Source organism: Schistocerca americana, chromosome 4 (assembly GCF_021461395.2).
Source record: "Schistocerca americana isolate TAMUIC-IGC-003095 chromosome 4, iqSchAmer2.1, whole genome shotgun sequence".
In the NCBI taxonomy this organism is placed as follows: Eukaryota; Metazoa; Arthropoda; class Insecta; order Orthoptera; family Acrididae; genus Schistocerca; species Schistocerca americana.
Genome location: NC_060122.1, coordinates 250,219,456 through 250,243,928, shown reverse-complemented (window position 1 = coordinate 250,243,928; position 24,473 = coordinate 250,219,456).

The window sequence follows — 24,473 nt, the reverse complement described above, 5'->3', positions numbered from 1 at the left end:
GACATGTGATTACATTTTCAGGCAATTTGGGTACATAGATCCTGAGAAATCAGTATCCAGAACAAGCACCTCTGTCAGTAATAACGGCCTTGATACGCCTGGGCTTTGAGTCAAACAGAGCTTGGATGGCGTGTACAGGTACAGCTGCCCATGCAGCTTCATCACGATACCACAGTTCATCAAGAGTAGTGACTGGCGTATTGTGACGAGCGACAGTCGGACATCTTCTGTGTCCAGAAAGGCTCGTACAGGACCTGCAACATGCGGTCGTGCATTATCCTGCTCAAAAGTGGGGTTCCGCAGGGATCGAATGAAGGGTAGAACCACGGATCGTAACACATCTCAAATGTAACGTCCACTGTTCAAAGAGCAGTCAATCCGAACAAGAAGTGACCGAGACGTGTAACCAATGGCACCCCATACCATCACGCCGGATGATACGCCAGTTTGACAATGACGAATATACGCTTCCAATGTGCGTTAACGACGATGTCGCCAAACATCGATGCGACCATCATGATACTGTAAACAGAACCAGGATTCATCCGAAAAAATGATGTTTTGCCATTCGTGTACCCAGGTTCGTCGTTGAGTACACCATCGCAGGCGCTCCTGTCTGTGATGCAGCGTCAAGGGTAACCGCAGCCATGGTCTCCGAGTTATTAGTCCATGCTGCTGCAGACGTCATCGAACTGTTCGTGCAGATGGTTGTCGTCTTGCAAACGTCCCCATCTGTTGACTCAGGGATCGAGACGTGGCTGCACGATCCGTTACATCCATGAGGATTAGATACCTGTCATCTCGATTGCTACTGATACGCGACCGTTGGGGTCTAGCCCGGCGTTCCGTATTACCCTCCTGAACCCGCCGATTCCATATTCTGCTAACAGTCATTGGACCTGGATCAACGCGAGCAGCAATGTCGCGATACGATAAACCGCAATCGCGATAGGCTACAATCCGGCCTTTACCAAAGTCGGAAACGTGATGGTACGCATTTCTCCTCCTTAACGAGGTATCACAACAACGTTTCACCAGGCAACGCCGGTCTAGTACTGTTTATGTATGAGAAATCGGTTGGAGACTTTCCTCATGTCAGCACGTTGTAGGTGTCGCCACCGGCGCTAACCTTGTGTGAATTCTCTGAAAAGCTAATCATTTGCATATCACAGCATCTTCTTGCTGTCAGTTAAATTTCACGTCTGTAGCACGTCATCTTCGTGGTGTAGCAATTTTAATGGCCAGTTGTGTATATATAATAACGGTTGTCTCACAAGTTTGTGTTTAGAATATTTGAGACTAGAAAAAAATATCATCCGCTGAATCATGAGGTAGCAAGGGCAAGAATAGAGCCCGAACCATCGCACAATCAACTTAACAGGTCACGCATCCAAGTTGAAGACACGAATAATACACAGAAGAACGGAAAAAAGATTCGGGGGACTGTTATATGATGATCAGCTTGACTTTCTGAAAGTTGAAGGTACTACAGACGCAGTTTTCACGTTGTGATTGATAATGGAAGGAATGCTAAAGAAAAATCAAGTCACGTTCACAGCCTTTGTTGACTTAGAAAAAGAGTTCGACAATGTAAAATAGTGCAAGGTGTTCGGCATTCTAAGGAAAATAGGAGTAAGCCTTAGGGAAAGACAGGTAATATACAACTTGTGCAAAAATCAAGCGGGAACGATAAGTATGGAAGACTGGGAACGAAGTTCCCTGATTAAAAAGGGTGGAAGACAGGGATGAAGTCCTTCGCCACTACTGCACACTCATTTCATGGAAGAAGTAATGACGGAAACAAAAGAAAGGTTCAAAAGTGGGATTAAAATTCATGGTGCAAGGATATCAATGATAAGATTCGCTGACGACGCTGCAGTCCTCAATGAATGTGCAAAAGTATTTCAGGATTTGCTGAAATGAGTTAACAGTCTAATGACCACACGTAACTGAGATTAGCCGTAAACTAAAAATGAAAACTGGGGACCACGAAGCAGCCGAAGTGAACGAAATATGCTGTCTTTGAAGCAGAAACACACATGACGTACGAAGCAAGAAGTACGTAAAGATCATACTGTCGCAGGCTAAATAAACATTCTTGGGCAAAAGAGACCAAAACTTGCTCAAATACAAGCCTTAATTTGAAGGAGGAATTTTTGTGAATATTCGTTTATAGCACTACATTGTACGGACTGTGGCGAAACCAAAAAAGAAGAGAATCGAAACATCTGAGATGTGGTGCAGACTGTTGAAAACCAGGCGGACTGATAGGATAAGGAATGAGAAGATTCTCCGGAGAATCGGTGAAGAAAAGAACATATGCGTAACACTGACAACAAGAAGGAATACGATGGTGGAAATAGTGTTAAGACATCAAGGAATTACTTCCATGCTGCTCGAGGGAACATGAGAGGGTAAAAACCTTAAGGAAAGAAAGAGATTATAATACGTCCAACAAATAATATGAGGACTTTAGGCGCAAGTGCAACTCTGATATGAATGATCAGGAGAGGAAATTGTACTGGCTCGTATCAAACCATTCAAAAGACTGATTACACACAACAAAGACTTATAAGAGTTTTGGTGTATCTTTATAATATACAGAGTTCTTAAAAGAAAACATATATTTGATGAGAAGAGGGGGCAGGAGGGGTCACTTTCATTGCTAACGAAAAACCTGTCCATCACAATATTCACCAAGTATGTGGCAGCATTTGAAGCAACAGTTTCTCAGTTCGTTGACGTGCATCCCGTGTAATAGCACCATACGGCGTAATAAAGGGGGACTGGGGGAAATAAAATTGGCCTAGAAAACAGAGTTCAAGGGTACAAAGATACACAGCAGAGGACAGGAAATATAGTGCTAACCTGACTAAGTTCAGTGTGACCATTATTCATATCTTGGCACTTTTGCGTGCTGGTCAGCAAGTTGCAGAAGGCGGATCGAAGCTGAGCTGCTGGAATTGCTGCAATCTCATGCGAAATGGTCTGCTACAGTTCTTTAAGACTACGAGGGTTATACAGGGTGTAACAAAAAGGTACGGCCAAACTTTCAGGAAACATTCCTCACACACAAATAAAGAAAAGTGTTATGTGGACATGTGTCCTGAAACGCTTAATTTCCATGTTAGAGCTCATTTTAGTTTCGTCAGTATGTAGAGTACTTCCTCGATTCACCGCCATGATTTCATACAGGATACTCTACCTGTGCTGCTAGAACATGTGCCTTTACAAGTGCGACACAACATGTGGTTCATGCACGATGGAGCTCCTGTACATTTCAGTCGAAGTGTTCGTACGCTTCTCAACAACAGATTCGGTGACCGATGGATTGATAGAGGTGGACCAATTCCATGGCCTCCACGCTGTCCTCACCTCAACCCTCTCGATTTTCATTTATGGGGGCATTTGAAAGCTCTTGTCTACGCAACCCCGGTACCAAAAGTAGAGACTCTTCGTGCTCGTATTGTGGACGGCTGTGATACAATACGCCATTCTCCAGGGCTGCATCAGGGATTCCATGCGACGGAGGGTGGATGCATGTATCCTTGCTAACGGAGAACATTTTGAACATTTCCTGTAACAAAGTGCTTGAAGTTACGCTGGTACGTTCTGTTGCTGTGTGTTTCCATTCCATGATTAATGTGATTTGAAGAGAAGTAATAAAATTAGCTCTAACATGGAAAGTAAGCGTTTCCGGACACATGTCCACATAACATATTTTCTTTCTTTGTGTGCGAGGAATGTTTCCTGAAAGTTTGGCAGTACCTTTTTGTAACACCCTGCATAATGAAATAATAAACACCCAGTTGCATGAAAGAAATTACATCTTGTTTATTTTATGCAACTGATTGCTTCTTATTTCATTATACACGACTACAACTGATGAAGATGGGAAAAAATACTAAGCTATGAGAGGTTTTTGCGATATTCCTTAGACTTGAGGGCTTTCCACCCAAATTAATCGCACACTGACATATCAGGTGGTCTGGGTGACCAGCTAGGGCTGTGACCAGCCCGACCTCTGCTATCAACTCCATCAGAGGTAAAGATTGTACAAATGTGCTCCAAGATTCGGCCGGTTGTATGGGCAGTTGCTCCATCCAATGCATATAACCACACTGGGTGTGGTTATATGCGTATATTCACGTCCAAGCTTATCTACTCGTCGGGGCCTTTTTTATTTGCCACACCCTGTATTATCCCCTATTCCTCCAATGCCACAAAGACGTAAAGTGTATCATCTGCAATATGCTTTAGAAAAAACAACTTTTTATGTAAGGGACTTCAGTCTGTAAGTCAAGTATGTTTCAAGTTTTCTTATAGAAGTACCACCATAAGTGCATTGGAATTCTCTATAATTTCACTACATGATCTCCTGTTACCATTACCTTGTTACATTATTTACGTCAGTGATTGTGTAACTGTGCTTCGGAATCATCATACGAAACTAAATACTCGATATAAATTGGAACAGATGAAGGATCTGATATCTCGTTAATTTATCTTTTTTACTGTATTTTATTCTAAACTTGTCCATCTGAAGTCTGAAAATGATTTAGTTAGTAAATGTTGTTATAAATCAGTTGTGCTAAGGATTTGCGATATTGAAGCCATAACGGAATAAATTTTGTAATCACTGCCACATAGTATTTATTTTTAGTCACAATAACCGCTTAAATATTATTTCTTTTGTTAATCATTACAAAAATGAATGTTCTTTCCTCTCCTTTTTCAGGCTGGTGTGGCAATTACTGCTTCCATGGATGACGAAGTAAGTAGCAAGAGTGCCTTTTTTCTATAGTAAGTAATGTGAAGTAGCAGATTTTGTTAGTTGCGTAAATTTCACGTATGATGGGCCCGAATTTGTTCGCTGTTTCCTTGTTGTATTGAAGTTTGCGAGAGTGGCCTTGATCCTTAGTAAGACTTCTAGAAGAACTCCATATCTAAATTAACAGAAAAAGAAGACTGATGCGTGGTATCTGTGGTGTGTTTATTACATACAAAGAGCTTGTGCAGTATGGCAATGATGGACTCAGGAGAAAAAGGTCATAATTTTCGCAAATAAATTATCGCGGTATACCCCAGAAGTGATAAACGGAAACCATGTGAAATTTTAACGAAGCACCAACTTAGCTGAGAGATCAAAATGCCTGACTGCCATGAGGAGAACTTTAATTCAGTTCTGGGTACTGTTTTGGATCTTCTCCATAGCGGGACTGGAATGGGAGGCACTTAGCCTCGTGATGCCAACTGAAGAATACTGCTGTTGTGGTGATTTCTGCCACCGAATGTATCAGGATGACCAAATGTAGTGGGAAGACACCAAATGTAGTTGGTGAATGCCAGGAGGTGCCATATTAAAACTTGGTGAGAACTTTCCATATGATTTATTTGTTTCAACTACAGTACCCCGTTCGCCTCGGTCCGCGTCACAGGGTCCCACAATGCTGCGGCCACCACCCCAGCGACCCAGTGCAACATGTTGCTGTGTGCCAGCCTTGTACGATCGCATCGTCAGGGCTGCACCGACAACCGGCTCAGTGGTCTTCTTCCCCGTTGACTCAGCGCCGCTCCGCTACGAGCCGCTGAGCAGCCCGCTGAATATTCCTCACTGGCATAACGGCTGGCAGCGAGCCATAGATTGGCCCACCGCTGGCTGGATGGCTACGGACCCGCGTTAACCTCAGAAGGTCGAACCAATGACCTGCCATGGACTGGGACGGTGGCGCCCCATCTGTTGCTGCATGTAGCCTGGCAGTGTGACATGCCCCACCATCCAAGAGAGCTGCCACACTTGAAATAAATCTCATCAGAAAACGGCACCTATCTATGCTCGGCTGTGCGTCTCTTTTATGAAGAGGAATTTCGTTCTCCAAGAAGCATAAAATAGGTTCCTCAGTTCTTCAACAGATGGGCGCCAGTGACAAATCCTATTATTATGTGCATATATACGTCGACCCTTCTCGGTAACAGAAATAACCTGGGTTTTTCGCATAATCTCTGTAGACGCTCACAGGTATCTCTTATGGCTCAAATACCATTCCAGTGTTACGTCACTATAGTTGTTCTTCTATTCCGCAATCAAATATCTGAATAATGCCATTTATGCTTTCGTACAGTTATTGAAAGGAAGACTTGTATTACGATTTTACGCTGTGAAACAATTTCGGGAAACTAAATTCAGTATTTCACCCCTTTCCTCTGTCATCCTCTCTTTCAGTGCCATTATGATCACGGAGCGATTGCAAGCAGGTGTATGACGTTACGCACATGACGCGGTTGTCTTAATTTCTGGTCGAAGTAATTTCCGGACAAGACCTTCATAAAAATCTCACACTAGTCGATCTCTCTAGCACCAGCTGTGATTCCATGACTGTCGCATTCTATAGCTGGCAAACTGAAGTCTCTCCCTATTAAAATGTCCTTGTCGGGCACCATGGTAACAGAACAATCTTCATGGCATTTCTATCAGAAACACCCAGATCAGGCTTTTCTGCTTCAGAAGCTCAGGATATACGCGCAGAAGCCTGCGAGATCGTCACAGAAGGAAAGAACTTTGTTGTTTTCTTAGAGTTCAGTATTGTTAACTTCATACGACTTTCCTCTGGAGGCTCACGTCCATTGCGAGGCCACGTGGAGTGCAAACATTCGTTCCTCATTTCTGTAACAGGCGGATATTAACGTCTCTAATAATATCTACAAGAATAGATATTAAATATTTTTACCATCATACTACACTGCTATAAATGATTTCAGTATCTAATTACTGCTCCCAGTTACTTACATGAGCCATGCCCATTTCCACTTCGTTGTATGCTAGATAGAACAGTTAAGCTGCTTTTTCAGATTTATGCTACTTATGTACTCCGAGGTGACAGTAGTTGTGGAATACCTCATAATATCATGTCGGACCTACATTTGCCCTGCGTAGTGCACTAGGTCGACGTTGCATGCACTCAACAAATCGTTAGGAGTCCCATGCAGAAATATTGAGCCAAGCCGCCTCTACAGCCGTCCATAAATGCAAAAGTGATGCCGATACAGGATTTTGTGCACGAACTGACCTCTTGATTATGTCCCATAATGTTCCATGGGTTGCAAGTCGGGCGATCTGGCTAGTCAAATCTTTCGCCCAAATTCTCCAGAACGTTCACCAAACCAATCGCGCACGATTGTGGCCCATCGTCGTATGGGAACGTGAAATCCATGAATGGCTGAAAACGGTCTCCAAATAGCCACACTTAACCATTTCCATCTAATGATCGGTTGTGTTAGGCCAGAACACCAAGACCATTCCATGTAAACACATCTCACTCCATTGTGGAGCTACCACCAGATTGCACAGTGCCTCGTTGACAACTTGGGTACGTTGCTCCGTGGGGTCAGCGTGTTCTCGAATCCTTCCATCAGCTCTTGCCAACAGAAATAGGGACTTGTCTGACCAGTATCCAACCGATACGGTCTCGAGCCCAGGAGAGTCGCTGCACGTGATGTGCTGTTAGCAAAGGCACTCGCGTTGGTCATCTGCTGCCATAGCCCATTAACTCCAAATGTCGCCGTACTGTCCTAACGGATACATCGTACATCCAACATTAACTTCTCCTGTCATTTCACGCAGTGTTGCTTGTCTGTTAGCACTGACGAATCTACGCAAAGGCCGCTGTTGTCGGTCGTTAAGTGAAGGCCGCTGGACACTTCTTTGTACATAGTGAGAGGTAATTACTGAAATTTAGTATTCTCGTCACACTCTTACCACTGTATATCTTGGAATATAACGATATCCGAAATGGAGTGTCTCATATGTCTACCTCCAACTACCAGTCCACGTTCAATGTCTGTTAGCTCCTGCCGGGAGGCCACAATCACATTGGAAACTTTTTCACATGAATCACCTCAGAACAAATGGCAGCTCCGCCAATGTACTGCCTTTTATACCTTGTGTACGCGATACTACTGCCATCTGTATATGCGCACACCGCTATCCCATGACATACCACCTCACTGTGTAGAGCGCGTAGGTGCCTCACAGGCAGAAGTGCACTTATTTCATAGTGCGTCCTGCAACAGTGGTTTGGCAAACGTCAAGTCTGTCCTGGTGGTGTAGTTGTGATACGCGTGCCTAAAAATCGATAGGTCGCGAGATCGAATCCCCCAGATCGAGCCACGCAAAGTTTTTGTTCGTTTTTCCTTAGATTTCACCTCCCAGTGATGTGATGACTCCTCAGTAACGAGTCATGGTTTGGATTCCACGTTTAACTGTAGATCCCCTTCCTTTCCGCAGTCGTTTTATTCACAGAGCTGGGGCGTCCTATAACATCGACGTTTTGCACAGTTACAGTCCACCAACACTGTTCTACCACGGCTGTGCCCTCCAGGATTAATTCATTAGAAGGAGAGATTTATATATAAAGACAATGAATGCCAAAGGAATTTGTTTTTGGGCACCTACTGTAGTGAGGAAACTGCTTGTATTCGGTAAGGATTAATGTCATCCAATAATCAAAAACATTATATTCAATCTTCAAAACGACCGACAGTCACGTCTCAAATGCAGAAAACGGCATAGACTTTCTCTTTCAGACACGTATACTCCAACATCAAATCTCAAAAACTCGTAACTCAAAAGCTGTTAAAGATATTTGCTCGAAATAATATTCTGTGAGAATATGCTTTATCCAAGAACGAGGAAAAGTGAAATTCGATATTTTCTGTAGTTCCACATCCATATTCTGCAGACCACTGTGTAGTGCATGAGAGAGGGTACTGGGCGACTATAATTAAAGTGCAGCCACTCAAGGAGGTCCGACTTCGACTGTAATTATCATGTGGCAGCGAAATTTGGTATACATGGTAATTCGTTAGTGAGGAAAAACAAATTATCTACTGTTGTGTCCACCAGGCGCAAATCTGGCGCTGTACACTGTCTGTATGCAGGTGTGATATCAACGCTGCCGGTTGACAAGCCATAACGTGAGTGAATAGTATGGCTGTCTAGAGGAGAAACCGTGAAGTGTTAGTAAGAGTTTTTATGTGAACGGCAGCAGTTAGTGTGCCGACTGAAAGGATAGACGAGAGGCATAGTTTCATTAAATGTTTTAAAGAAGATCAAATGAAATTCGAAACACGGGTGAGTTTGGAGTGGCATCTTGAAGAGGAAAGCGTCCTACCCAGATGGAAATTGTTGACGACGTTTCCGCTCCAGTAACTGGCCTCGTGTAGTGCTGTGTTAGTGCTCGTGAAGTGTCAAGAATTGTCCAACCCGTGGTCAAAAGAACGGAACGTTTTGTGGGTTGTTTCCCACTGATACCCGTACAAGATCCAGCTGGTGCAGCAGTTGCAAACTTACGATCGGCACCAACATTGTGAATTTCTTCGTCGGTTTCTAGCACACATCAAAGATGATGACATGTGGCTGGACTATATTTTAAGGTGTGACGAGGTACGTTTTGTACCACAGACTGCAGTGAATACACATAACGGTCGAATTCGGAGTAACGTTAATCTGCGTGTTGTACAGGAAGAACCACTGTACTTGACGCATGTGGCTGTGTGATGTGGATTCACAACCGCATTTCTTCTCGGTCCTTTCTTTGTAGATACTACACCCAGTGGGTCTGTCAGGTGTATCGTGATGTATGCACGTTATCAAGACCACCGTATATAGCAACCGATTCCTATTTGGAAGAGCGCAACAGTGTGGAAACCATTGTTTTCATGCAGGATGGGGCAACAACCACATATCGCTCGCCCAGTGAAAGATGTGCTTAATGCAGCCTCCCACGAACATGTTATCTCCGGATCTTTTCCACATGCATGGTCTTCAAGATCACCTAATCTGAATCCATGTGACTTTTGGGTCTGAGGCTATCTAAAAGAATGCATTTCCAGGAATATGTCGACCTCTACCTGATCTGAAGCCCAGTATACTCGCATAGAAACACATTGCTCATATTCCACCAGAACTGCTGTGAGAAACTATTGATCACGCTTGTTTACGGATACAGCATCTCGTCGACGTCTCCACTCCTCGTATTGAACAAGTTGTGTAAGTGGCGGTTAATAATAATATCAAGATCATGTCTTTCCGATTGTTTGTCCTTTTCTGACCATATATCATTCTTAGCCCATTGCGTATAGAAACATTTCTATACGTCTTTCTTGCAATCACAGCGCCAGATTTGCACTTGGTGGCCGAAACGAGAACAATTTTTTGAGCGTAAAACGGTTCCGGATTAATGCATTAGAGCATCTACCACGTCTCGCTGCCATACAATAGTTACAGACGACACTGGAACTCTGTGAGTAGCTGCACTTTAGTTACAACCAGCCAGTACTTCCCACTGCACCAGTTGCTGAGGCTTATTCCCGTATAGAGCTCGGGGAAAAATTACTGTTTAGACGCCTCTGTGCGCGCTGTAACTAGACTAACCTGCCTAGGACAGCGATACACAGGGTGTTGTAGTACTGAATGTTTCAATGTGAATATCGAGGTTTTAAGGCTTTGTTGCATTTACTACTTTCAACTTTGAATTATCAATAATATGTCGAATGAAAGACCAAGTTAAACCGTTTTGTTTATGTACCTATTTGCATGCGCATGGACAGTTTTCCTGTATCTTCCGTTAGAAAGCGGTAGTAGCAAAGATGGTGACTCGTGAACAGAAAGTATTTCGTGTTTTACAGTTTGAACGGCTGAATGTATTGTTACGGTGCAATGTGCATTCCGCATTACCTAGCAGTGTGATCATCCATCACCAGTATAAAGACAACGGCTGTTTTCGCAAACTGAAGAACAGGGGGCGATCAGGAGAGACAGAAGAACGTGTTGGTAAGTGAGACACTTTTCCACGCGTAAACCCTTCGGAAGGCCAGTCGGGAATTAGGAATTCCAGTGACGTCTGTGTGGAGACTTTTAAGGAGATGCTTACCACTGCGTCTTTATCCTTTGTTGTTGTTGCAAGCTCTAAAGCCTACGGACTACGGTTTACGTGCCAACATTGCAAACGAATGGTGCTGCATAACGAAAATTTTCTGAATCCAGTCGTCATCAGTGATGAATCGACAGTTCAGCAAAGCAGAAATGGGAGCACACACAATGTGCACATCCGGGGGTCAACACATCTCCAAGATATAATACAGGTGCAACGAGGGTATCCTAAATTGAATATTTTTTGTGGCATGTGCTGGCAGAACCTTCATGAGCCTCTCTTTTTCGGCGAGTCAATTGTAACTGATGTTTCTCTTCTTGATGCGCTGGAACTATGGCTACTTCATGAATTGTCAAAAGCTGAACCAAAGAACTTTGTTTGGCAGCAAGATGGTGCGCCGCCTCACTGGCATAACTCACTACGCATTTGGTTCTACTATATCTATATCCACACTTATACTCCACAATCAGCCTTAGGGTTTGTGGTGAAGGGTACTTTATTTATCACTGTCACATCCCCATTTTCATTTCCAGTCACATATGGCTCACGAAACTGTTATGCCTGGTGTGGCCTCGAATCTCTCTCATTTTCTCTTCATGGTTTTCGCAGAGGTATACATAGGGATGAAACATTATGCTGGTTGGCCTTTCTATCAATATTCGGTCTTCGAACATTACCAGTAGACCACAACGTGATGCAAAGCTCCTATCTTACAACGTCTACTACTGAATTTAGCTGAGGATCTCCATGATCCTTACGTGCTTACTACACTACTGGCCATTAAAATTGCTACACCACGAAGATGACGTGCTACAGACCCGAAATTTAACCGACAGGAAGAAGATGCTGGGATATGCAAATGATTAGCTTTTCAGAGCATTCACACAAGGTTGGCGCCGGTGGCGACACCTCAAACTTGCTGCCATGAGGAAAGTTTCCAAATGATTTCTCATACACAAATAGCAGTTGACCGGCGTTACGTGGTGAAACGTTGTTGTGATGCGTGGTGTAAGGAGAAGAAATGCGTACCATCACGTTTCCGACTTTGATAAAAATCGGTTTGTAGCCTATCGCGATTGCGGTTTATCGTATCGCGACATTGCTGCTCGCTTTGGTCGAGATCCAATGACTGTTAGCAGAATATGGAATCGGTGGGTTCAGGAGGGTAATACGGAACACCGTGCTGGATCCCAACGGCCTAGTATCACTAACAGTCGAGATGACAGGCATCTTATTCGCATGGCTGTAACGGATAGTGCAGCCGCGCGCGATCCCTGAGTCAACAGATGGGGACGTTTGCAAGACAACAACCATCTGCACGAACAGTTCGACGACGTTTGTAGCAGCATGGACTATCAGCTCGGAGACCATGGCTGCGGTTACCCTTGACGCTACATCACAGACAGGAGCGATGGTGTACTCAACGACGAACCTGGGTTCACGAATGGCAAAACGTCATTTTTTCGGATGAAACCAGGTTCTGTTTACAGCACCATGATGGTCGCATCCGTGTTTGGCGACATCGCGGTGAACGCACGTTGGAAGCGTGTATTCGTCATCGCCATACTGGCGTATCACCCGGCGTGATGGCATGGGATGCCATTGGTTACACGTCCCGGTCACCTCTTTTTCGCATTGACGGCACTTTGAACAGTGGACGTTGCATTTCAGATGTGTTACGACCCTTGGCTCTACCGTTCATTCGATCTCTGCGAAACCCTACATTTCAGCAGGATAATGCACGACCGCATATTGCAGGTCCTGTACGGGCCTTTCTGGATACAGAAAATGTTCGACTGCTGCTCTGGCCAGCATATCCTCCAGATCTCTCACCAATTGTCAACATCAGGTCAATGGTGGCCGAACAACTGGCTACTCACAATACGCCAGTCACTACTCTTGATGAACGGTGGTATCGTGTTGAAGCTGCATGGGCAGCTGTACCTGTACACGCCATCCAAGCTCTGTTTGACCCTATGCCCTGGCGTATCAAGGTCATTATTACGGTTAGAGACGGTTATTCTGGGTACTGATTTCTCAGGATCTATGCACCCAAATTGCGTGAAAATGTAATCACATCTCAGTACTAGTATAATATATTTGTCCAATGAATACCCGTTTATCATCTGCATTTCTTCTTGGTGTAGCAATTTTAATGGCCAGTAGTGTATTTTCATTGCTTGATAGGTATTTATGAACATTCTTGCGATAAATGTCCGCCAGGTACCTGCCTTACTCGCGATTTTTAAGTGGCCGTTCCACATCAGATCGCTCTGCACGTATATTCCTAGATATTTTAAGGGGGTAACAGTCTTTGTTCTGCGATTTTGTAATCACACAATAAGAAGCCTTGCAGTTTATGTATTCGAAATTCATAACCTTGGTTTATAATGAGGCTCCATTGCCCTCCCTGAACCAAACGTCGATCCCCAGCAAGTCTTCCCGCATTTCACTACAAATTTCTAGCGACAGAATCATTCCTGAAAAGTCTCATGGAACATACGACGTCATCTACTAGGTCATTTATAGGTATTGTGAAAAGTAATGGCTTTATGGCTTAGTTCTCTCTGATAAAAGTTCTGCAGTCCAGTCTTACAGGTCTGAAATTCCATATACATATGTTTAGTTCATTAAACGACGCTGTATCCGACTACTGAATCGGCCTCAAGGGACCAAATGATATCTTGTTTAGCTTGGGCCCTACGTTCACCGACCAGACGTCACGCGATTTTTACACTGAAGTGTGCCAAACAAACTAGTATAGGCATGACTGCTAAAATATAGATATTTAAAAGGGCAGAATATCGTGTTGCGATAGGCAACGCCTATATAAGACACCAAGTGTCTGGCACAGTTGTTATTTCGGTTACTGCTGCTACAGTGGCATTTTATCAAGATTTAAGCAAGTTTGAACGTTGTGTTATCGTCAGTGCAGGAGCGATGGCACGTAGCACCTCTGAGGTAGTGATGAAGTGGAAATTTCCCGTACGTCCACCTCACAAGTGTACCGTGAATATCAAGAATCCGGTAAAACATCAAATCTCCAAAATCGCTGCAGGTGGAAAAAGATCCTGCAAGAAAGGGACCAACGACGACTGAAGAGAATCGTTCAACGTGACAAAAGTGCAACCATTCCGCAGATTTCAATGCTGGGACATCAACATGTGTCAGCGTGCGAACCATTCAACGAAACATAATCGACATGTCTTTTCGGAGCCGAAGGCGCACTCGTGTAGCCTTGATGACTGCGCGGCACATCCTTTAAGCCTCGCCTGGGCCCGTCAGCACCAACATTGGACTGCTGATGTCTGGAAACATGTTGTATGGTCGGACGAGAGTCGTTTCAAATTGTGTCGAGCGGATGAACGTGTACTGGTATGGAGACAACCTCATGAATCCATGCACCCTGCATGCCAGCAGCCGGCTGTTGAAGCTGGTGGAGGCTCTGTAACGGTCTGGGGCGTGTGCAGCTAGAGTGATATAGGACCCCCTGATACGTCTAGATAATTATTTAGAATTTTAAATTCAATTTAATAAGTGCTAAAAAGCCTTAAAACAACGATATCCATTTTGAAACACCCGATATATTTCTAGATGCTCGCTTAAGATTGGTTCTTGGAACTCCCTAAGCAGGCGTTATAACGATATGTTTACGTAATGTGTATGCATAAACATACAGTTATAAATGTCCCCGTTCGTAGCCGCTAATTATAACAATATGTTTACTTTTGTGCTGTAACATATAGCTATAATCAGCGGTGGAAACATATTTGCGAACGCCGACCGTGTGCGGCTGTATCTTGTTGGATCGTCTGATCAGTCGGAAGTTGCATTGCGGAAGAGAGTAAATGCCTATTCAAAATATAATTATTTTTGGATAGCTCAACATGAATTTCCTAAGGGACCGTAGTTTATCATGCATTTACCAATAGAATATGGCGCGGAGAAAATATTTCGCCGCATACAACTTCCGTCCGATTTCGACGAAAGAATTCGTGACTGTGAACTCTCTATTTGGCAGAAACATAAAGAAAATTCAATAACTTCATGAAGGAGTGAGACATAGATTCTATATTAAATAAATAGTCCATACACCAGTTCCATTTAAATCTGAATTTATGGCAATTAATAGACGAACTTACACTGCAATGAAGGATTTAACATGGATGCCGTTTTGACTGGCACTTCTCGTAATGAAAACAATTCCTTTGACGTTTTCACATACACGTCGCATAATAAATCTACTGCTAGGCACTTTTAGTATTACACATTTACTTTACACTAGAACAATATTATTTTTAACAATAATAATACGGCGGCAAGACATGCGCGTCCGACACACGTTACAGGAGACAAGAGAAGAATGAGTAGTTGTTCATCGAGAATATCTCGTACATCAAAAAAAAAAAAAAAAAAGTGTGAAAAAGTGTTCTTCTTCTGTCCGTTTTTCGCGCCGCGGTTTTCAAAGTCAATAACTCACAGCATCTCTGACGGCGCTTCGACAATAAACAAGTTACGTCACAGGTCGTTCACCTTTTACATTCTCGCAACATTATTTGCTAACTGTAGCTGTTGCCGAGCGACTGCTCGATTAGTGAATGATTTAAAATGATAAGGCAATCACATAATGTTACAGCGTCTACAGGATATTTGCGTCTACCTTCTAGCATCTGATAGTTCAAGTCCTCTAGCATATCTGTGATTCTCTTCCATGGGCGAAACAGACCTGTGATGATTTCTGCTGTCCTTCCACACATATGCTCAACGTGCTCTGTTTGCCGCGAGCACTGCATAGTTGAGCAATATTTAGGATGGGTCGTGCGAGTGTATTTAACCCGTTTCCTTTGAGACTCACTGCATTTTCCTGCCACCTTACCTACGAATTAAAATCAGCCACCTGCTGTACCAACGACAAACAATAAGACTGCGTAATAATTCCATTTCATTACCCTAAAACTGTTACATCCATGTATTTGTATGAGTTGACTCATTCATATTATAGTCAAAGAATATTACGTATTTTCGTTGTGCGAATTTTGCACTAGGTGAATGTTATCATTTCCGCAGTTTCTATAGTACTTTAGTTTCACAATACTACAAACCCGAATGACATAGATTATTGTGTGAATGTAATCGGATTATTATTAATAGAATCCATAGCAATATAAAGTTTTTTTTTTTCTTTTTAGACTGGCCTTGTATACGGACTTGGATTACGAATGGGACTTTTACGCTGAGGAACTCGAAACTGATCTCGAGGAGGAAATAGATCTGATGCTCGAGTTCTTACCTTTTGATGGCTGGGATGGAGACGAAACGACACTAGATGGCTGCTTGTACGACGGTGTTTCTACTGCTGAAGAATTCGTGGTCTTTCGCTTAAACCTGGTTGCTGTAATAACGTTTAGAATTCCTAAGCAAAAGGTATTGAATGTATTCAGTGCCTTACATCTCCAGTAAATAAATCTTTGAGATTAATATTCTGTGTTTCTATGCCACTATGGTCTACTAGTTAAGTACTCGACTTTAAGGAATATCGACCGCATCCGAGAATACTGGCGCACGCCTGTGCTCTGCTCAAAGGCAGCCAGTTTGAATCCTAGTGTTGGGCAAATTTTCAACTCCAGTATTCCATCAGGAAGAGGTGGAGATGATGTGATTCAACGTTCCTTTTCGCACTCTCTCTCATGAAAAGAGGGCATGCATCACTACTATCCATCGAAGTGGACGATTGCGCCTGGAGGTCACCTTGATACTACCGGCGAGAAGTGCGCTATATACTAGCACCAGGTTACGTATTCTCCATATCTCATCATCATACTACACAGCATGACTCCACACCTTACATACGCCCGTCATAGTCTCCTACACGCAACAGATAAACTTAAGACACGACTGTCACACACTGCATAGAGGGGTGGCATTGTTTGTGGAGGAAGAATCCTTTCTTTGGATATTCAGTTTAACAAACCCTTGGAGGCCCTAGCTAACAATACCATACGATTCTGCTTTCTGTATTCAGTGCAAGAATATTTTGTGCAGATTTGATATAAAGAGTTTAGGCTCCAGAAAGTGAAGACTAGAGGACGGCTGGTTCTTTTCTCGTATTATTACTGTCGATATGGGTACTATTTCTCACTTAAAATTTAAGGGTCAGCGGAGAAATAATTCCATTGACTGCTCCATATAAAAGCGTTATATCTTAATTACACTTTCTTAGTAAGTACTGTACTATCGATGTAAAATGGATTTCCAGAGCTTTCTCGAAATGAAAAGGGACGGGAAGCGTTGAGATTCCAAAACGAGCTATGGATGGGTAGGTTAAGGTTAGTAGTGTGATGAGTTATGAGAGGTAATTAAAATAAGAGGAAGTGTTCAAAGCATGTGACCACGGAGCAGAGAATCAGCAAATAAAGTATGGCATCAAATGACACAAGAGGTTGCGGAACAACCCCTAATTATGGTGATCAGAAGGAATATATGTGTGTGTGTGTGTGTGTGTGTGTGTGTGTGTGTGTGTGTGTGTGTGTGTGTGTGTCCAAGATATGGCCTTCTCACGTTTCAACCAAATGTGGTATACAAACAGCATACTTCACGATTATCAGCACTGAGGGGTTCATAACCATCAAACACCGTTAGACGCAGGAACACCACCAAAAACCTTTTTTCAGCTCCTGCTGTATTAGATGCTTTGCATGAGAAATATATTGTGTGGGAATAGCTTCAGCCTGTCTTCTCAACTAACTCTGCAAGGCAGCCTACATGTCAGGAGCAACAAACGGTTTTCTAGGGCAATGTTAAGGTTGCCCTTCATGATTGGTGCACTGTGAAGGTAATACTTGTTTGTTTTAGCAATCTGTTTTGCAGAGATTGTGTGTGTGGATGGGGATGGGCAGGAAGGGGGAAGAGGCAGGAGGGGTTGGACATACAGAGGGGGCAGGAAGGAGAAGGAGAGAGAGGCAAAGGAAGGGAGGCACTGAGAGACAATGAAGAGGAGGCAGGTGGGGAGAGGGGGTGGGGGTGGGGACGATGGATAGGAAGAAGAGGCAAGAGGCAGTGAATATGGAGAGGTGGGGAAGAAGGGACAAATAGAGAGATGTGGTATGTAGGAGGTGGATAGGGAGAGGGGTCAGGTGGAGGTAGATAGGGAGATGAGCAGGAGGATATGGACAGAAAAAGAGGAACCAGGAAGAGATCGACAAAGGGGAAGACTACAAAAGATGGAAAATGAGAGGTGGAGGAAGACATGTGCAAAGAGACTGAGAGTGGAGGAGATGGACAGTGAGAGGGGGGGGGGGGGCAGGAGTAGATGGGCAGAGCGGCGGGGAGGTAAGAGATAGCCAGACAGAGGGTAGGTGGAAATAGACAAGGGGAAGGCGAGAAGGAGGTAGAGAGAGAAGAACAGATCGGGACAGAGAAATATGTGTACAGAAGATGATCAGAGAGAGAATGCGAGGGTGTAGGAGCTGTGCTGAGGGGGTGGAGGGGGAGAAGGAGACGGACGGAAATAGGGGGGAAGAAAAAAGTTCATAGTGCGACGGGAGAGTGGGAGATATATGCAACAGATGAATCAAACACATATGTGAGAGAAGCTGCAGGGCAAAAGTTTGTTTGTTTCATATTCACTAGGAGAGTGTCTTCTAATACGTACAAGTTTACACGATCGGCTTTTCCAAGCAGTGCTTTATTACAGAATTATGGTGGAGAGTGGATCGTAATATTCTGTAATTCTCCTAGAGAGATATTCTCTAATGATCACCTGATATTATTGGTACTCTACAGGTTGTCTTACAAGTAAATCAACGAACACTGCTCACACAGGGCTGAAAAACAGAAATTATGTTGGAGCTTCATAGGTATACGGAAATTGTTCCTTATTTACAATGAACGTGAATATATCGTAGTTAGGAATAAAAATATAACGAAAGAATTACACCATCCTGCTTTCCTACAAAAACATTCGCACAATCTCAACAATTCATGGGAAACCCCATTACTAATCACTTCACATAGTAGTTAGAGTTCCACACTGATTGGGTCGAATATTCCTGTGTCAAGCTTTGATTACACTGTTTTATTTATTTATTTTTTATTTTACAAACTGCACAGCTGTACTCGTAGTTTTACACTGCATACAGAAACATGCAGCACAAAATAGATGATTATAATAAATTCCACATTTTGCCCCAAGATATGCAAACCTTAGACAAATTCACTTGTAATCGACATTACGAAAACCACAATGTAAAATAAAGTTACCTGGAAGAAGAAAACATTCGGCGGATAAAGGGACACGTGTTCATTAAACATTCTGAAACAGCTTATGACTTGACGAAGACGGCTGATAAAACACGCTCAGTTACAAATATTAGACGAGGTGGAGTTCCATTACAAGACAACAGCCTGTTGCATATAATGCTAATAAATAATTACTACTAATGCTGATCGTAGCAGCGGCAAAGACTTGCATCTCTCTCTGCCCGTATGTAGCATTTTCTATTTAACACACTACAATGAAAGTTATTCTGCAAAGTTGGAAATGCGTCGCACAAATACAAATTACTTACTCTCTCTACCCTTATAAATGTGAAGAATAGGTGTGGTCAAAATTTGTGTCCTGCTCGTATGAAGCCTCATGCCAGAAGAGCAAATTACTACAAATGGGTGAAAAGAGTATCACATCGTAAAACAAGTACTAGGCGACGTACTCACATCAGTGATGTAACATTATCTTTAAGCACTAACCTCACAATTCCACATATCAAGTTACTATGCTGCAGTTTAGAACTTTTTCAGGTTACAGCGAAGGAGAGTTGCCGACGAATTGTTTGGTGGCCATTGCCGAACGCTGTCTTCAATCGGCTGTCACTTTATGAAACTTTTATTTCACCTTCCCTGAGATATCTTATACCGGTCTTTTCTATAAGTATCCGGGCAATGTAATTACGCAAACTGCGTAATTTTAGATCGGTCACTGGCCTCTAAGCAATGCCATCGGTCAATGTTCTCGTCGGTCAGATGGGAATCTGATGCTGGTTGGCGCAGTGTATAATTTCATTAACCACAAGTATAAATTTTCTATGCACCATTTTATCATTTCAAAAGCTTTACCACCAGCAAAAGCGATAAATATAATATTACATTTTTTTAAAATACGAGTACTATTATAAAGCCTTCACTTCGTTTACCACGGGGCCCTCAATTTTGGTGTTAAGATTTCGATCTTTTTTCTGTATATTGGTTGGGAGAGATATACGATATGCAGTAATTACCGGCAACCGCACCTAAAGTTGTCTGCCTAGAAACGCGCGCAGGCATAGATGCGTTCTAAAACATTAGATAAATGTTAATCTTGTAGTTTTAATGTGCGACTTGGTAATTTACTTTTTCTCCCCAACGATGTACAACACTGGCGTGGCTGCGGTTGTTATTCTCCCTCCGTAAATAATTTCGTCTCCAAATGTGTCCATGTAAAAATGCAGTTCTCGTCGCTTCGGGGAAGGGAATTAGGACGTAACTCGGTAGTAGAATGAAAACTTGCGATTTCCACATGTTACAAATTTTACTTAACAAAATACAGAGACTCATTCACATGCGTCTTTCTCACACTAACTCAGAAGACCGACAGACACCGAGATCGGTGAAAAATGTCAAATGAGGTACATAGAACAAGTGCTACTTTTGGTCTTCAATTTTCTGTCAGGGTAAACATAATCATACGCCTCTACGATATCTTTGCCGTACGGTAACGGCTTGAATATTTATTTATTCGTAGGTCATTTAAAGAACCTAAACATCCGCCACTGCTTCTAATTTAGTCCTTATTTTCTGTTCATGTTCTGCGCTCATTTGTCGTTAGATGTGAGAAGCTTTCACGCCTTTTGTGAAGAGCCTTTAGCAAATACAAACGTGAGGACAGTTTATCTCTAATCGTGTTTAAGAGCCTGAGCAAAGTGCCAATGAGGCATCGAAAATTGTAGCATAATAAAATTATTTCATAAATTTACGGTTGTTCAATAACTGATTTCTGCAAGTGATTTCTTATTGTTTGCTCTAGCTTCTCGTAAATATTACATATTATCTGACTTTCTCTATTGCTTGTCGCTTTGTTGCTGAGAATATGAAGCATTTCACAGTATTTTACGCCGTCGAAAATGTTCGTTAGGTCGACAAATCCTATCAAACTAAATTTATTTTAGTGATTTTTTTCTTTTATTTATTTTTTATTTTTTACATCACCTAGCATAACATAAGGTTTGCCTGTCTGCTGAAACTGTCTTTCCTAAGGCGAAACTGATACTCATGTATCTGTTCCTCAATTTTCTTTTCGTTTCTTCTGTATTTCACGCTTAAGAAGTAAACAGTATTACTGGGACTACTATGATATTCGCAATTAGTCAACAACACCATTCTAGTGATATACTTTCATCTCTAATGTGAAGGCGGAGTATCTGCTGTAAATTATAAGGTTAGGGCTGCGCATATGTGATGTCTGTCATATTTCTGTATGTGGAACATCGATATATGTAGAAATTATAAGTGTGATCGTTGAAGGACTCCATTCTAAAAACTGCATAATGCCTTCTGCTTATTGCAAGATTATTGCAGGGCGCTTCATTGCAGCAGACTCTCTTGAATCTCGTAGCCTGCGGTTAGGAAATCGATAACCGTATACTCTACAAATCGCAGAAGCATCTTCTGTACAATAGCCGTAGACCAATACCATATTGGCATACTCAGAATATCTAAATAGTATGGCATGCTTAAATGAAAACATAGAACTGGCAGTCAAATGACAACCAGAAATGAAAAATTCAATTACATAAGCTCAAACACAACTTTACAAAACAAATTAGTTGTCTATAAATAAACCCATAGCGACTGGCGTACCAACACACGAGATGGAAACTTACCTCTGTAAGCAGCTGTATATCTGTAACTAATAAAAATTGACAACTACAGCACAACCGTAAGTCGATGACATCCTACGCCCCGTTTTGTTGCCCTCCATGGAAAGCCGTCCCGGGCTTACATTACAAGATAATGCCAGCCCGCCCACGGCGATTTTCTATCGCTTGTCTTCGTGCCTGTCAAACCCTGCCTTGGCCAACAAGGTAGCCGGATGTTTCCCCAGCTGAGAACGTTTGGAGCATTAGGGGCATGAGCCTCCTACAACCTCAACGTTTTGACGATCTAAAGCGCCAATTGACAGAATTTGGCAAGACATCCCTCAGTTCTACATCGAAAAACTCTTATCAATCAGTGTGAAGCCGAATAACGGCTTGCATAAGGGCCAGAGGTGAACCAATGTGTTATTGACATGCTAAATTTGTGGAGCTTTTCCCCTTGAAGGAGTCATACAATTTTTCTGAAATTATAATCATTTGTTTGTCTGTACATGTACATCACATCTGCTGATATCCGTCACATTCGGATAATTCCTTCGCGGTGCGTGTTTGCTGATGATGTTGTGGTGTATCGTAATGTCGTTGACTGACTGTAGGAGGACATAAGATAGACAAATTTCTAGTTAGTGTGATGAATAGCAGCTAGTTCTAAATGTAGCAAAATGTAAAATAATGCAGATGACTAGGAAAAACCAACCTGTAAAGTTCGAATACAGCATTAGTAGTGTGTCGCTCGAGTGTCACATCGATTAATTATCAAGGCATAAGGTTCCAAAGCCATATGAAATGGAACTAGTATATCAGGACTGTAGTAGGGAAGGTGAACAGTCGACTTCTGTTAATAGTCAGAAATGTAGGAAAGAGTGATTCATCTGTAAAGGAGGCAGAATTTACGACCATAGTATGACCCATTCCTGAGTACTGATCGAGTGTTTTGGATCCGCATCACGTCGGAAGATACCGAAGCAGTTCAGAGGCGGGCTGCTACATTTGTTATTGGTAGATTCGGATAACATGCAAGTATTACGGAGATGCTTCCGGAACACAGACAGGAATCTGTGGAGGGAAGGCGACGTTCTTTTCGAGGACTCACATTCAGAAAATTTAGAGGACCGTCATTTGAAGCTGACTACAGAACATATCTACTGCCACCAACGTACACTTCGCGTAAGGAATACAAACATAAGAAAAATGAGTGTTCTTACAGAGAAGGAATTAAAGCCCAGAAAGAAGAAATAAAAACTTTCAGGTTTGCCGGCGACATTGTAATTATTTCAAAGACAGTAAAGGACTTGGAAGAGCAGTCAAACGGAATGAACAAGGCCTTGAAAAGAGGTTATAAGATCATCATCAACAAAAGAAAACGAGGATAATGCAGTTTGTCCGAATTAAATCAGGTGATGCTGAGGGAATTAGATTAGGAAACGACACAGTTGAAGTAGTAGATGAGTTTTGCTATTTGGGAATCATAATAATTGATGATGGTCGAAGTAGGGAGGATATAAAATGTAAAATGGTAATTGGCAAGAAAAGCGCTCATGAAGAAGTGAAATTTGCTAACATCGAGTACAGATTTAAAAGTCAGGAAGTCCCTTCTAAAAGTATTTTTATGGAATGTAGCCATGTATGAACGTGAACCATAGGCGATAAACAGTTTAGATAGGAAGAGAATGTAAGTTGAAATGTGGTGCTAAGTTGAAATGTATGCTCAAGATTAGATGTGTAGCTCACGTAACTAAAGAGGAGGTACTGAATAGAATTAGGGAGAGAAGAATTGTGTAGCACTGCCTGACCAGAAGGAGAGATTGGTTGGTAGGGCACATTCTGAGGCCTCAAGGGATCATCAATTTACTACTGAAGGGAAGAGTGGGGTGTAAAAACCGTAGAGGGAGGTTAAGAGATGAATACGATAAGCAGATTCAGAAGGACGTATGTTGCAGTAGTTACTCGGAGATGAAGAGGCTTGCACAGTGTAGAGTAGTGTGGAGAGCTGCATCAAACCAATCTTTGGATTGAAGACCACAACAACAACAAAGGAAGTATACAAACAGCTATTTGTCCACGCTATTTCTGTGATTGCAACAGGAAAGAAAAAGACGAATAGTCGTATATGGTACCCTCCGCCTCGCACTGTACGGTGGCTTGAGGAGTATGTATATGGATGTTGACGTCTATACGTGTGGAATTTTTATTTGGTTTGCAGATTTTCAATTTATGGGCATTTGCCTACCTTCTGGCGTGTAGCCAATCACTTGGACATCACTTGAAGAATCTAATCCCAAGGCCTAGCTTAAACCGTAGAACTTAAAGCCCTAAGCATATTGAATACACGCTTCCATTGTGCTTTCACCGCGATGTCGCCATACACGGATGCATCCATCATGATGCTGTAAACAGAACCTGGTTTCATCCGAAAAAATGACGTTTTGCCATTCGTGCGCCCAGGTTCGTCGTTGAGAACACCATCGCAAACGCTCCTGTCTGTGATGCAGCGTCAAGGGTAACCGCAGCCATGGTCTCCGAGCTGATAGTCCATGCTGCTGCAAACGTCGTCGAACTGTTCGTGCAGATGGTTGTTGTCTTGCAAACGTCCCCATCTGTTGACTCAGGGTTCGAGACGTGGCTGCACGATCCG